The sequence below is a fragment of the Triticum aestivum genome, chromosome 1B, assembly GCF_018294505.1.
Source record: "Triticum aestivum cultivar Chinese Spring chromosome 1B, IWGSC CS RefSeq v2.1, whole genome shotgun sequence".
Lineage (NCBI taxonomy): Eukaryota > Viridiplantae > Streptophyta > Magnoliopsida > Poales > Poaceae > Triticum > Triticum aestivum.
This window is the reverse complement of record NC_057795.1, coordinates 695582319-695595478: the sequence shown is the minus strand read 5'-3', so window position 1 is coordinate 695595478 and position 13160 is coordinate 695582319.

Here is a 13160-nt window from a genome sequence, read left to right as displayed (position 1 = left end):
CCTTTGTCTAGCGGTATTGTACTTGCCCGAGATTCGATCGTCGGTATCCCGATACCTTGTTCAATCTCGTTACCGGCAAGTCTCTTTACTCGTTCCGTAACACATCATCCCGTGATCAACTCCTTGATCACATTGTGCACATTATGATGATGTCCTACCGAGTGGGCCCAGAGATACCTCTCCGTTTACACGGAGTGACAAATCCCAGTCTCGATTCGTGCCAACCCAACAGACACTTTCGGAGATACCTGTAATGCACCTTTATAGCCACCCAGTTACGTTGTGACGTTTGGTACACCCAAAGCATTCCTACGGTATCCGGGAGTTGCACAATCTCATGGTCTAAGGAAAAGATACTTGACATTAGAAAAGCTTTAGCATACGAACTACGATCTTTGTGCTAGGCTTAGGATTGGGTCTTGTCCATCACATCATTCTCCTAATGATGTGATCCCGTTATCAACGACATCCAATGTCCATGGTCAGGAAACCGTAACCATCTATTGATCAACGAGCTAGTTAACTAGAGGCTTACTAGGGACATGGTGTTGTCTATGTACCCACACATGTATCTGAGTTTCCTATCAATACAATTATAGCATGGATAATAAACGATTATCATGAGCAAGGAAATATAATAATAACTAATTTATTATTTCCTCTAGGGCATATTTCCAACAGTCTCCCACTTGCACTAGAGTCAATAATCTAGTTCACATCTGAAAGATCGTGGATGTCGCCTAGAGGGGGGGGGTGAATAGGCGTTTTAAAATAATTACGGTAGAGGCTCGAACAAATGCGGAATAAACCTAGCGGTTAATTTGTCAAGCACAAAACCTACAACAACTAGGCTCACCTATGTGCACCAACAACTTATGCTAAGCAAGGTAAGCAACAAAGTGATAGCAAGATATATGACAAATAACAATATGGCTATCACAAAGTAAAGTGCATAAGTAAAGGGCTCGGGTAAGAGATAACCGAGGCACGAGGAGACGATGATGTATCCCGAAGTTCACACCCTTGCGGATGCTAATCTCCGTTTGGAGCGGTGTGGAGGCACAATGCTCCCCAAGAAGCCACTAGGGCCACCGTAATCTCCTCACGCCCTCGCACAATGCAAGATGCCGTGATTCCACTAAGGGACCCTTGAGGGCGGTCACCGAACCCGTACAAATGGCGACCCTTGGGGGCGGTCACCGAACCCGTACACTTTGGCAACCCTTGGGGGCGGTCACCGGTACCCGTCAAATTGCTCGGGGCGATCTCCACAACCTAATTGGAGACCCCGACGCTTGCCCGGAGCTTTACACCACAATGATTGAGCTCCGAACACCACCAACCGACTAGGGGGCCCAAGCACCCAAGATAAACAAGCTCAAGGGCACCAAGCACCCAAGAGTAATAAGCTTCTCAACTTGTAACTTCCACGTATCACGTGGAGAACTCAAACCGATGCACCAAATGCAATGGCAAGGGCACACGGAGTGCCCAAGTCCTTCTCTCTCAAATCCCACCGAAGCAACTAATGCTAGGGAGGAAAATGAGAGGAAGAACAAGAAGGAGAACACCAAGAACTCCAAGAACTAGATCCAAGGGGCTCCCCTCACATAGAGGAGAAAGTGATTGGTGGAAATGTGGATCTAGATCTCCTCTCTCTTTTCCCTCAAAAACTAGCAAGAATCCATGGAGGGATTGAGAGTTAGCAAGCTCAAAGAAGGTCAACAATGGGGGAAGAACACGAGCTCAAAGATTAGACTCAATGGGGAAGAAGACCCCCTTTTATAGGAGGGGAGAAAATCCAACCGTTATCCCCTCACTCAGCCCGCACAACGCGGTACTACCGCACCAGGGGCGCGGTACTACCGCGAGGCTGCGCGGTACTACCGTGGAGGACCACGGTACTACCGCGACAGCAGCACAGGCCGGAACTTGCCTGACTAGGGGGCAGTACTACCGCTTGCGCGGTACTACCGCTCCCCCTTGCGGTACTACCGCAAGGCAGGAAAGTCTCAGCCTGGGAAGGGCGCGGATGAAATAAATTACATCCGTGCCTACTTCCGCTGAGGGAGGACCTGCGCAAAAACTCCGGCACGGTACTACCGCACACGAAGAGCGGTACTACCGCGTAGGGCGCAGATGTAAAAAATTACATCCGCCCCTACGTCCGCTCATGGTGCTGAGCCTGGCCAGAGCCCACGGTACTACCGTGCCCACGGCGCGGTACTACCGCGTAGGGCGCGGATGTAAAAAATTACATCCGCCCCTACTACCGCTCGAGCAGCTGCGCCTGGCCTGAGGCCACGGTAGTACCGTGCCCACGGCGCGGTACTACCGCGTAGGGCGCGGATGTAAAAAATTACATCCGCCCCTACTACCGCTCGAGCAGCTGCGCCTGGCCTGAGGCCACGGTAGTACTGCTCCAACAGAGCGGTACTACCGCAATGGCCTGCGGTACTACCGCTCCAAAGAGCAGTACTACCGCGTGCCCTAGATCAGCAACACTAGCAGTCCTTCATTTTGCAGAGAAGACAACGGGGGTAACAATAAAACCAGAACCGCCATAACTTCCGCAAATGAGCTCCGAATTGAGAAAACTCAAGCTTGTTGGATACAAGACAACGAGTAGCATCAAAACAGAGACTGGTTAGCAAGAAGAGGCAGAGGAGGTATGCCATACAAGAGAGGAGAGAAACCTCCAACAGAGAAGAACCGGCATACCCTCCAACATCGAAAACATCATAGAAGACGCATGTGAACTCCGTTTTCGATGAACTTGAGCTTGTCATAAAAATGACCAAAAGCTCCAAAACTCACAAGGAGAAGAACCAAACAAGAACCAATAAGGATGATGCAAGGATGCAATGGTTTGAGCTCTCTACGAACGATACGATCAAGCAACTCATCGAGAGCCCCCCTTGATAGTACGGCAATCGATCCTATAACCCGGTCTCCCACAACTACCATGAGACCGGTAAAATAGAAAACCTATCAAGGGCAAACCTTTGCCTTGCACAAAGTCCACTTGAGCTAGATGATGATGATCTACTCCTCCTCAAGATGGACCACCTTTCTTGATTGCGTTGGCTCGATGAAGACTAGTTGATTGCTCCCCCATACTCCACTATGGGTGAGCCACTCTTCCGCTCATCTTCACAACTCCATTGTCACCACAATGGACGGCAAGCTTCAAGCACTTGATCTCTTCATGATACATCACTTGAACTTGCACACCGCAACCTAACCCCATAAAGAACTCTCACGAAGACCATGGGTTAGCACACAAAGTGTAATGGACAATGCTTACCATACCATGGGACTTGATCCCTCGGTACATCTTGTGCGCTTTGTGTGTTGACTCTTTTCAACTCTCTTCATTTGGATGATGTCTTGAAGGTGGACATGAATGATCACACAATCTTATTCTTCAAGACATGCTTGCAATAAGCTCAACACTCACATGACCGATCTTTGGATAATTCCTTAAAAGGACGATGGTCATCACAAACTCTCCTTAAAACCAACACATGGACTCCAAGAAAAGCCTATGGACAAACCCTTCAAATACAACTCAAGGAAACCATTAGTCCATAGAGATTGTCATCAATTACCAAAACCAAACATGGGGGCACCGCATGTTCTTTCAATCTCCCCCATTTTGGTAATTGATGACAATCACTTTCAAGAGAGTTAATATAAGGAATTATGCATCACCAAGCAATGCAACAACTAATAGTGCATGCGAATGAGATGCAAATACTAAGGAACAAAACCAAAGCACGAGGAGATAACTCTCTAAACTTCTCCACAAAACTCTCTGAAACTTCTCCCCCATTGGCATCGATTGCCAAAATGGGTGAAAAGCTTAGAAGGCCAAAATAAAAGGTGTTCCTCCATAAATTGTGTATTTCTCAACAAGAGAGTGGAATGCAATACACATATCCAATTGCCGATACTTGGAGGAAGACAAACTATATTGAGGCCCAAAGATTGCAAAAGAATGATATGCCACAAGGACATAACAAGGAGAGAACCAAGTAATCGAGCAAACAAAAAATACCAAATGAAGCAAGCAATCAAATGATATCAATTGAACCAACTAGACCAAGGATCCTATGAGCCACATGAATGAAGGATATTATGATGAGCAAAGGAGTGTTCTAAAGAAGCTAGAGAAGCTCCCCATGATTTGTGCACACAAAAGAAATTTTGTATTTGAATACAAAGTGCACAAAATAGGATCATAGCTCCCCCAAAATCAATAGAAACTCACATCCAGTGCAAGTGAGCATATAGGAAACAAAGCCTAGCGCTTGCAACAAGCACATGGTTGAGCAACATGTAAAAGAGACAACTTAAGAAAGGGCTCAACCAAAATGATGTGTGTGAGTCATGGCGAAGCACTTGAGAGGACTAAAAATAGAATGAGCATTAAGCATCAACATAGTCTTGAAAGAATGAGGCACACGATGCAAGGCCTATCATTCCCACACACAACTAGCAAATGGGTTCACAAGCTTACTAATAAGCATATAAAGAACCTATGCTTGTGACAACCCGTGGTGAAGATAGAAGATGAAAGCCTCATCAAGACGAGGGATACCAATAAGATGGCAAAAGCCTCGTAAAGACAAGCATAGGGAAAATAATCTTCACCACACAAGAGTGCATCAAGATGCTACAATAGAGGACACGCACCCAAGGCAAAAGCTTTCACGGAGCCACCAAAGAAATAACAAAAGAAAGACAAGGTGGACGTGAAAGAAAGGATATCAACTAGAGATGTAAGTTCTCTCAAGTGTATAGGGTTCTAGGTAGACGAAATCATGATGATATATATATCTACAAAGAAGGATGTACACCCGAAATAGTTACAGAACGAAGGAACAAGATACCCACAAGGAAGTCATAAATATACCAATAAGATATTTGCTTGAAAGCATAGCACTTGGCTAGATATGGTCTTATTGTATATAAATGAAGTCCTACCGCACACCCATCAAAGGCATCACAACTAGCAACAAGAGAACATCGTTGTGATGCTTTGAGAAAGAAAACAAGTATCACAAGATATGAGATGAATATCATGCCAAGATACAACCTACACAAGGTTGAGTGCAAGAAGGGAAGGCATGAATAGATACTTGTTACCGAGATATCATTGGAAGGATGTAGTAGATACCAATTGAAGGTAGATAGTAGTTCATTGATCATCCTAGCTTGACTCCAATATGCACATGGTGACAACACCTTCCTTGTGAGTGAGCCGAGCATCCAATGCATCTCCAAATGTTCCTAGAAGAACAACACAAACTAAACGGTACCCAAACTTATTGGGACCAAATAGTTAGACACACCAATACATAGGACAAACTCCACATAAATATGTGCATATAGATATGCAAATGAATTTCATGCACATCTCATCCAAATTGAGACTAGGTGGAGTTTCCCCTATATATTGAGTCAAAGAAAGAAAGCATGCCAAATGAAATACATGAAGTAAACATGCATGCTCAAGACTTTCAAAACTCGAAACCAAAGACAAAGAAATGCCAAGTGAAAAGGATACCAAATGGAGAAATCATCACTTGGAAGATATCATTAAAGATACATCAAGGAATGAGATATCCATTGATACACACTAAACTAAAGATGTCAAACTCCCAAAGAGAGGATGGTTCCAAACAAACCAAGCTCTCGACAAAGTTTCATGATGGCACAAAGTACCAAAAGAAAAAGGCTTGCCTTCCACCAACACACTTGATAAGGATCACAAAAAAAGTGTTCTAAAGAAAATAGAATAGCTCCCCCACGAGTTGTGCATTATATAGGATTTGTATTTGAATACAAGAAGCACAAGGTGGGATCACCGCTTTCACTATATCTAGAAAACACTAGACAAGAACAAGAAATAAACAAGATCCACAAGTGGTATGGAAGACAACGGGAGTTGACACAAACCTTGGCAAGAGAAAAAGCAAGTAAAACAAAAGCCAATGTAAAGATGATCAACAAATTCTACCACACATAAGACTACCAATTGTCAAAGACAAGAAGTATTTGGTAATAATTCCCGGTGGTAGATAGCAAGGATATCCGACATCATCTTCACTCCAAACAAAAGCAAATTGCAACTTGTAGAGCTAACATGCCACCTAGGAACAAGATAATCTACAATATCAATTCTAGGTGACAATATCTCAAATGTACACATTTTCTAGGCTTGTAATATGCACTTAGCATATTACTCCCCCATAATGTGATACCAATAAGAACTTAACAAGAGGCAATAAGAGGAACAAACAAGAGATAATTAATGGACTATTTAGAATTTGAATTTCTCATGAGAGATATACCACCTAGCGACTAGATAATATTGTAATATCAATACTAGATGGTATTCCTCATGTACACACATTTATAGGATTGTGAGGTGCACAAAGCACATCACTCCCCCAAAATGGGATGTTCCATCAATCTCTCACACGAGCCAACTAGGATACAAACAAGAAGCATAAAGGCTCAACGCATGACACACACGTACATGATGTGCAAACCAACACACACATACTTGATTGCTCAAGGTAAGCACGTTGGAATCACAACATATACAAACACATGCAAGGAACAAAACCAAAACATGCAAGGGGGCAAGTAACTTTCAAGGTAAACAATTTTAAGTACAAGTTACCGCAAGGAGGCACATTGGATATAAGATAGAAACTTGATAATCCAATTGACTTGGCTTGAGACAAAGAGAATGATGAAGTCCCCTTAATTCTTCATAATTTAGCCAAGTCTCCAATGCCCTCCAACAACACCTATTGATCAAGTTTGAGCTTGTTGGTCCCCAACCAAGTTGGGTCCTAAGAGGTTAGTCACAATAGGTTTGGCTACCCAAATGGTTCTTTTCTTGACACCACTTTGAGTACCAACAAACTTGGCAAACACATTGCCAACCTTATCCTTCCCAAGAGAATAGATATCATCAATAATAATTGGGTTGGATAAGTTATCACTAGTGCATGAAGAAGCGACGTGACCTTTCTCACGACATAAGTAGCAACGTCTACTCTTCACTTTCTTCTCATTTGATTTCTCAACTTGAGAAGCATTAGCTTGAGTCTTCTTGGGAAGAGGCCTTTCTTCAACTTGAGGTTGAGCATGAGAATGCAATTGTAGCCGCTTCCCTTGTTGCTTGTCACTAATAGCCTTCTTCTTCAATGGGCAAGATCTAACATGATGCCCTTCAATTTTGCACTTGAAGCAAATAATCTTGGCCGAATCCTTGACTTGTTTTTGGCCCTTCTTCTTGTTGATCTTGGACTTATTCTTCTTGTTGGAGTTGAATCCAAGTCCACCTTTGTCATTGGGGGATTTTTGCACACTCAAGATATTGTTGAGTGTGGATTTCCCTTGATGACTCTTTTCCAAGTCTTTCTTCAAGGAAGTGACTTGGGCCTTGAGCTCTTTGATTTCCTCTACATGGTTAGTCTCAACACAAGTACTAGAGGAAGTATAAGCTTCATCATTAGAGCAACAAGGCAAGGAAAGCAATTCATCGCAAGATGTACCAACATTGTGAGTAGATGAATTACAAGGACTAGCACATGGCAATATACTATTTTGACTAGAAGTAGTGCTAGTATCCACATGAGGCTCACTAGATGTTACCTTGGCAATCATGGCCTCATGAGCTATGTTTAGCACACTATGGGATACTAGAAGATCATCATGAGAGCTTGAGAGCTTTTCATGACTTTCTTCCAATTTCCCATAATTGCTAGATAGCACCTCAAGTTGAGCCCGTAGCTCAACATTCTCCTTCAAAATGGATGCTTCACAAGTAATAGAATTAGTAGCACAAGCATCATCATTAACAACAAGAGGAGAAGGCAACTTGGCAAGCTCTTTGAGATAAGAAGCTTCAAGTTGGGCATGAGACTCGGTGAGTTTGATGAGCTCACCCTTGATGACCCTTGAGCCATTTTCGAGGTGCTCAAAATCCTCAAGGAGTCTAGCATGAGCAACTTCAAGCTTAGCATTTTTAGTTTTAAAAACATTGGCCACCTCAAGGGCTCTATCAATAGATTCCTTCACTCTAGACAATTCTAGAGCAAAAGTCTCCTCAAGAGATTCCTTGGTGGTTTGTTCAAGTTCAAGGGCTTGAGAGAGGTCCGCAATCTCATTTGCGTAATCACGCCCATGAGCTTCCATTTTCTCAATGGTGACCTCATGCTCCTCGAGATGAGATTCCAACTCCTCAATATATTTCTTGCCCTCAATGGCAATGGACATAATTTCCATGAAGTTGGAACGAGCAATTTTATTTTTATGAAGAGCTTTAAAAATCATCTCCCCCTTAGTTTTTAAGGAGGCAACATTATTATTCTCTTCATCATTATCCTCATCATCATTAGCATCAACATCATCATCAAGAGACATATTGGGGTTCAAAGTAGGAGATACCTTTGACGCCTTGGCCATAAGGCAAAAAGCAATAGATGATGATGTAGGATCCCTTGAGGCACCATTAAACACCACATCTTGTTCCATGGAGTGTTCGGTTTCCTCTACATTGTTAGCACAACAATTCGAGGAAATAGATGCATTTTTATCATGGCAACAAGACATAGCAAGCATATCATCATGAGATTTAGTCAAGCAATTTCTACATGATATGCAAGGACTATGAACACAAGCATGTGAAACATTTGGAGTGCTCGAAGTGTTAAAGCCCAAAGAGGGAGCATTGCAATAATATAGTGATGAAGAATCATCCACAATAAGCATACTATCATCATTGCAATGACCAACACTACTCACCATATCATTACCTTGTGGCAAACCACATGTAGGTGAAGTAGAAGAAGTTGAGAAGACTATATGACCGGAGGTGGAGGAAGAACAACCATCCCCACAAATCTTGGACACACCATATTTATCTTGAAGCTTTGTCCATAACTCATGAGCATCCCGGAACGGCATGAGTTGAAATATAACTACATTGCTCAAAGCATCGAAAAGCACATTAGAGGCTTGAGCATTGAGATAAGAGTTTTTCTCATCCTCTAAAGATAATCTTTGGGGATCCTTTGGAGGAGAAAAACCCATATCTACAATTCGCTCTAAATTTGGGTCCATGACCCTAAAGAGATTAAGCATGCGAATTACCCAAACATCAAAATTTGTGCCATCGAAACTAAGAGTGTCAGAGAATCCTAATCCTCTAGTCGACATCTTTACTCTCTAGGCGGTTAAGCCCAACAAAGAGAGACGAGGCTCTGATACCAATTGAAAGATCGTGGATGTCGCCTAGAGGGGGGGGGTGAATAGGCGTTTTAAAATAATTACGGTAGAGGCTCGAACAAATGCGGAATAAACCTAGCGGTTAATTTGTCAAGCACAAAACCTACAACAACTAGGCTCACCTATGTGCACCAACAACTTATGCTAAGCAAGGTAAGCAACAAAGTGATAGCAAGATATATGACAAATAACAATATGGCTATCACAAAGTAAAGTGCATAAGTAAAGGGCTCGGGTAAGAGATAACCGAGGCACGAGGAGACGATGATGTATCCCGAAGTTCACACCCTTGCGGATGCTAATCTCCGTTTGGAGCGGTGTGGAGGCACAATGCTCCCCAAGAAGCCACTAGGGCCACCGTAATCTCCTCACGCCCTCGCACAATGCAAGATGCCGTGATTCCACTAAGGGACCCTTGAGGGCGGTCACCGAACCCGTACAAATGGCGACCCTTGGGGGCGGTCACCGAACCCGTACACTTTGGCAACCCTTGGGGGCGGTCACCGGTACCCGTCAAATTGCTCGGGGCGATCTCCACAACCTAATTGGAGACCCCGACGCTTGCCCGGAGCTTTACACCACAATGATTGAGCTCCGAACACCACCAACCGACTAGGGGGCCCAAGCACCCAAGATAAACAAGCTCAAGGGCACCAAGCACCCAAGAGTAATAAGCTTCTCAACTTGTAACTTCCACGTATCACGTGGAGAACTCAAACCGATGCACCAAATGCAATGGCAAGGGCACACGGAGTGCCCAAGTCCTTCTCTCTCAAATCCCACCGAAGCAACTAATGCTAGGGAGGAAATGAGAGGAAGAACAAGAAGGAGAACACCAAGAACTCCAAGAACTAGATCCAAGGGGCTCCCCTCACATAGAGGAGAAAGTGATTGGTGGAAATGTGGATCTAGATCTCCTCTCTCTTTTCCCTCAAAAACTAGCAAGAATCCATGGAGGGATTGAGAGTTAGCAAGCTCAAAGAAGGTCAACAATGGGGGAAGAACACGAGCTCAAAGATTAGACTCAATGGGGAAGAAGACCCCCTTTTATAGGAGGGGAGAAAATCCAACCGTTATCCCCTCACTCAGCCCGCACAACGCGGTACTACCGCACCAGGGGCGCGGTACTACCGCGAGGCTGCGCGGTACTACCGTGGAGGACCACGGTACTACCGCGACAGCAGCACAGGCCGGAACTTGCCTGACTAGGGGGCAGTACTACCGCTTGCGCGGTACTACCGCTCCCCCTTGCGGTACTACCGCAAGGCAGGAAAGTCTCAGCCTGGGAAGGGCGCGGATGAAATAAATTACATCCGTGCCTACTTCCGCTGAGGGAGGACCTGCACAAAAACTCCGGCACGGTACTACCGCACACGAAGAGCGGTACTACCGCGTAGGGCGCGGATGTAAAAAATTACATCCGCCCCTACGTCCGCTCATGCTGCTGAGCCTGGCCAGAGCCCACGGTACTACCGTGCCCACGGCGCGGTACTACCGCGTAGGGCGCGGATGTAAAAAATTACATCCGCCCCTACTACCGCTCGAGCAGCTGCGCCTGGCCTGAGGCCCACGGTAGTACCGTGCCCACGGCGCGGTACTACCGCGTAGGGCGCGGATGTAAAAAATTACATCCGCCCCTACTACCGCTCGAGCAGCTGCGCCTGGCCTGAGGCCACGGTAGTACTGCTCCAACAGAGCGGTACTACCGCAATGGCCTGCGGTACTACCGCTCCAAAGAGCAGTACTACCGCGTGCCCTAGATCAGCAACACTAGCAGTCCTTCATTTTGCAGAGAAGACAACGGGGGTAACAATAAAACCAGAACCGCCATAACTTCCGCAAATGAGCTCCGAATTGAGAAAACTCAAGCTTGTTGGATACAAGACAACGAGTAGCATCAAAACAGAGACTGGTTAGAAGAAGAGGCAGAGGAGGTATGCCTTACAAGAGAGGAGAGAAACCTCCAACAGAGAAGAACCGGCATACCCTCCAACATCGAAAACATCATAGAAGACGCATGTGAACTCCGTTTTCGATGAACTCGAGCTTGTCATAAAAATGACCAGAAGCTCCAAAACTCACAAGGAGAAGAACCAAACAAGAACCAATAAGGATGATGCAAGGATGCAATGGTTTGAGCTCTCTACGAACGATACGATCAAGCAACTCATCGAGAGCCCCCCTTGATAGTACGGCAATCGATCCTATAACCCGGTCTCCCACAACTACCATGAGACCGGTAAAATAGAAAACCTATCAAGGGCAAACCTTTGCCTTGCACAAAGTCCACTTGAGCTAGATGATGATGATCTACTCCTCCTCAAGATGGACCACCTTTCTTGATTGCGTTGGCTCGATGAAGACTAGTTGATTGCTCCCCCATACTCCACTATGGGTGAGCCACTCTTCCGCTCATCTTCACAACTCCATTGTCACCACAATGGACGGCAAGCTTCAAGCACTTGATCTCTTCATGATACATCACTTGAACTTGCACACCGCAACCTAACCCCATAAAGAACTCTCACGAAGACCATGGGTTAGCACACAAAGTGTAATGGACAATGCTTACCATACCATGGGACTTGATCCCTCGGTACATCTTGTGCGCTTTGTGTGTTGACTCTTTTCAACTCTCTTCATTTGGATGATGTCTTGAAGGTGGACATGAATGATCACACAATCTTATTCTTCAAGACATGCTTGCAATAAGCTCAACACTCACATGACCGATCTTTGGATAATTCCTTAAAAGGACGATGGTCATCACAAACTCTCCTTAAAACCAACACATGGACTCCAAGAAAAGCCTATGGACAAACCCTTCAAATACAACTCAAGGAAACCATTAGTCCATAGAGATTGTCATCAATTACCAAAACCAAACATGGGGGCACCGCATGTTCTTTCAACATCGTCATGTGCTTAACGCCGATAGGTCACATCGCCATGTGACTAACATCCAAAGAGTTTACTAGTGTCTGTAAACTAGTTCACATCATCATGTGATTAAGACTCAATGAGTTTTCAGGTTTGATCATGTCTTGCTTGTGAGAGAGGTTTTTAGTCAACGGGTCTGAACCTTTCAGATCCGTGTGTGCTTTGCAAATTTCTATGTCATATTGTAAATGCTGCTTCCACGCTCCACTTGAAGCTTATTCCGAATGGTTGCTCCACTATACGTATCCGTTTTGCTACTCAAAGTCATTCGGATAGGTGTTAAAGCTTGCATCGACGTAACCCTTTACATCGAACTCTTTATCACCTCCATAATCGAGAAACATGTCCTTATTCCTCTAAGGATAATTTTGACCGCTGTCCAATGATCCATTCCTGGATCATTCTTGCACCCCTTGACTGACTCATGGCAAGGCACACTTCCGGTGCGGTACACAGCATAGCATACTATAGAGCCTATGTCTGAAGCATAGGGGACGACCTTCGTCCTTTCTCTCTTTTCTGCCGTGGTCGAGCTTTAACTCTTAATTTCATACCTTACATCTTAGGCAAGAACTCCTTCTTTGACTGATCCATCTTGAACACCTTCAAGATCATGTCAAGGTATGTGCTCATTTGAAAGTATTATTAAGCATTTTTGATCTATCCTTATAGACCTCGATGCTCAATGTTCAAGTAGCCTAATCCAGGTTTTCTATTGAAAAACACTTTTCAAACAACCCTATATGCTTTCTACATCATTTCTGATCAACAATATGTCAACAACATATACTCATCAGAAATTCTATAGTGCTCCCACTCACTTCTTTGGAAATACAAGTTTCTCATAAACTTCGTATAAACCCAAAATCTTTGATCATCCTATCAAAGTGCATATTCCAACTCCGAGA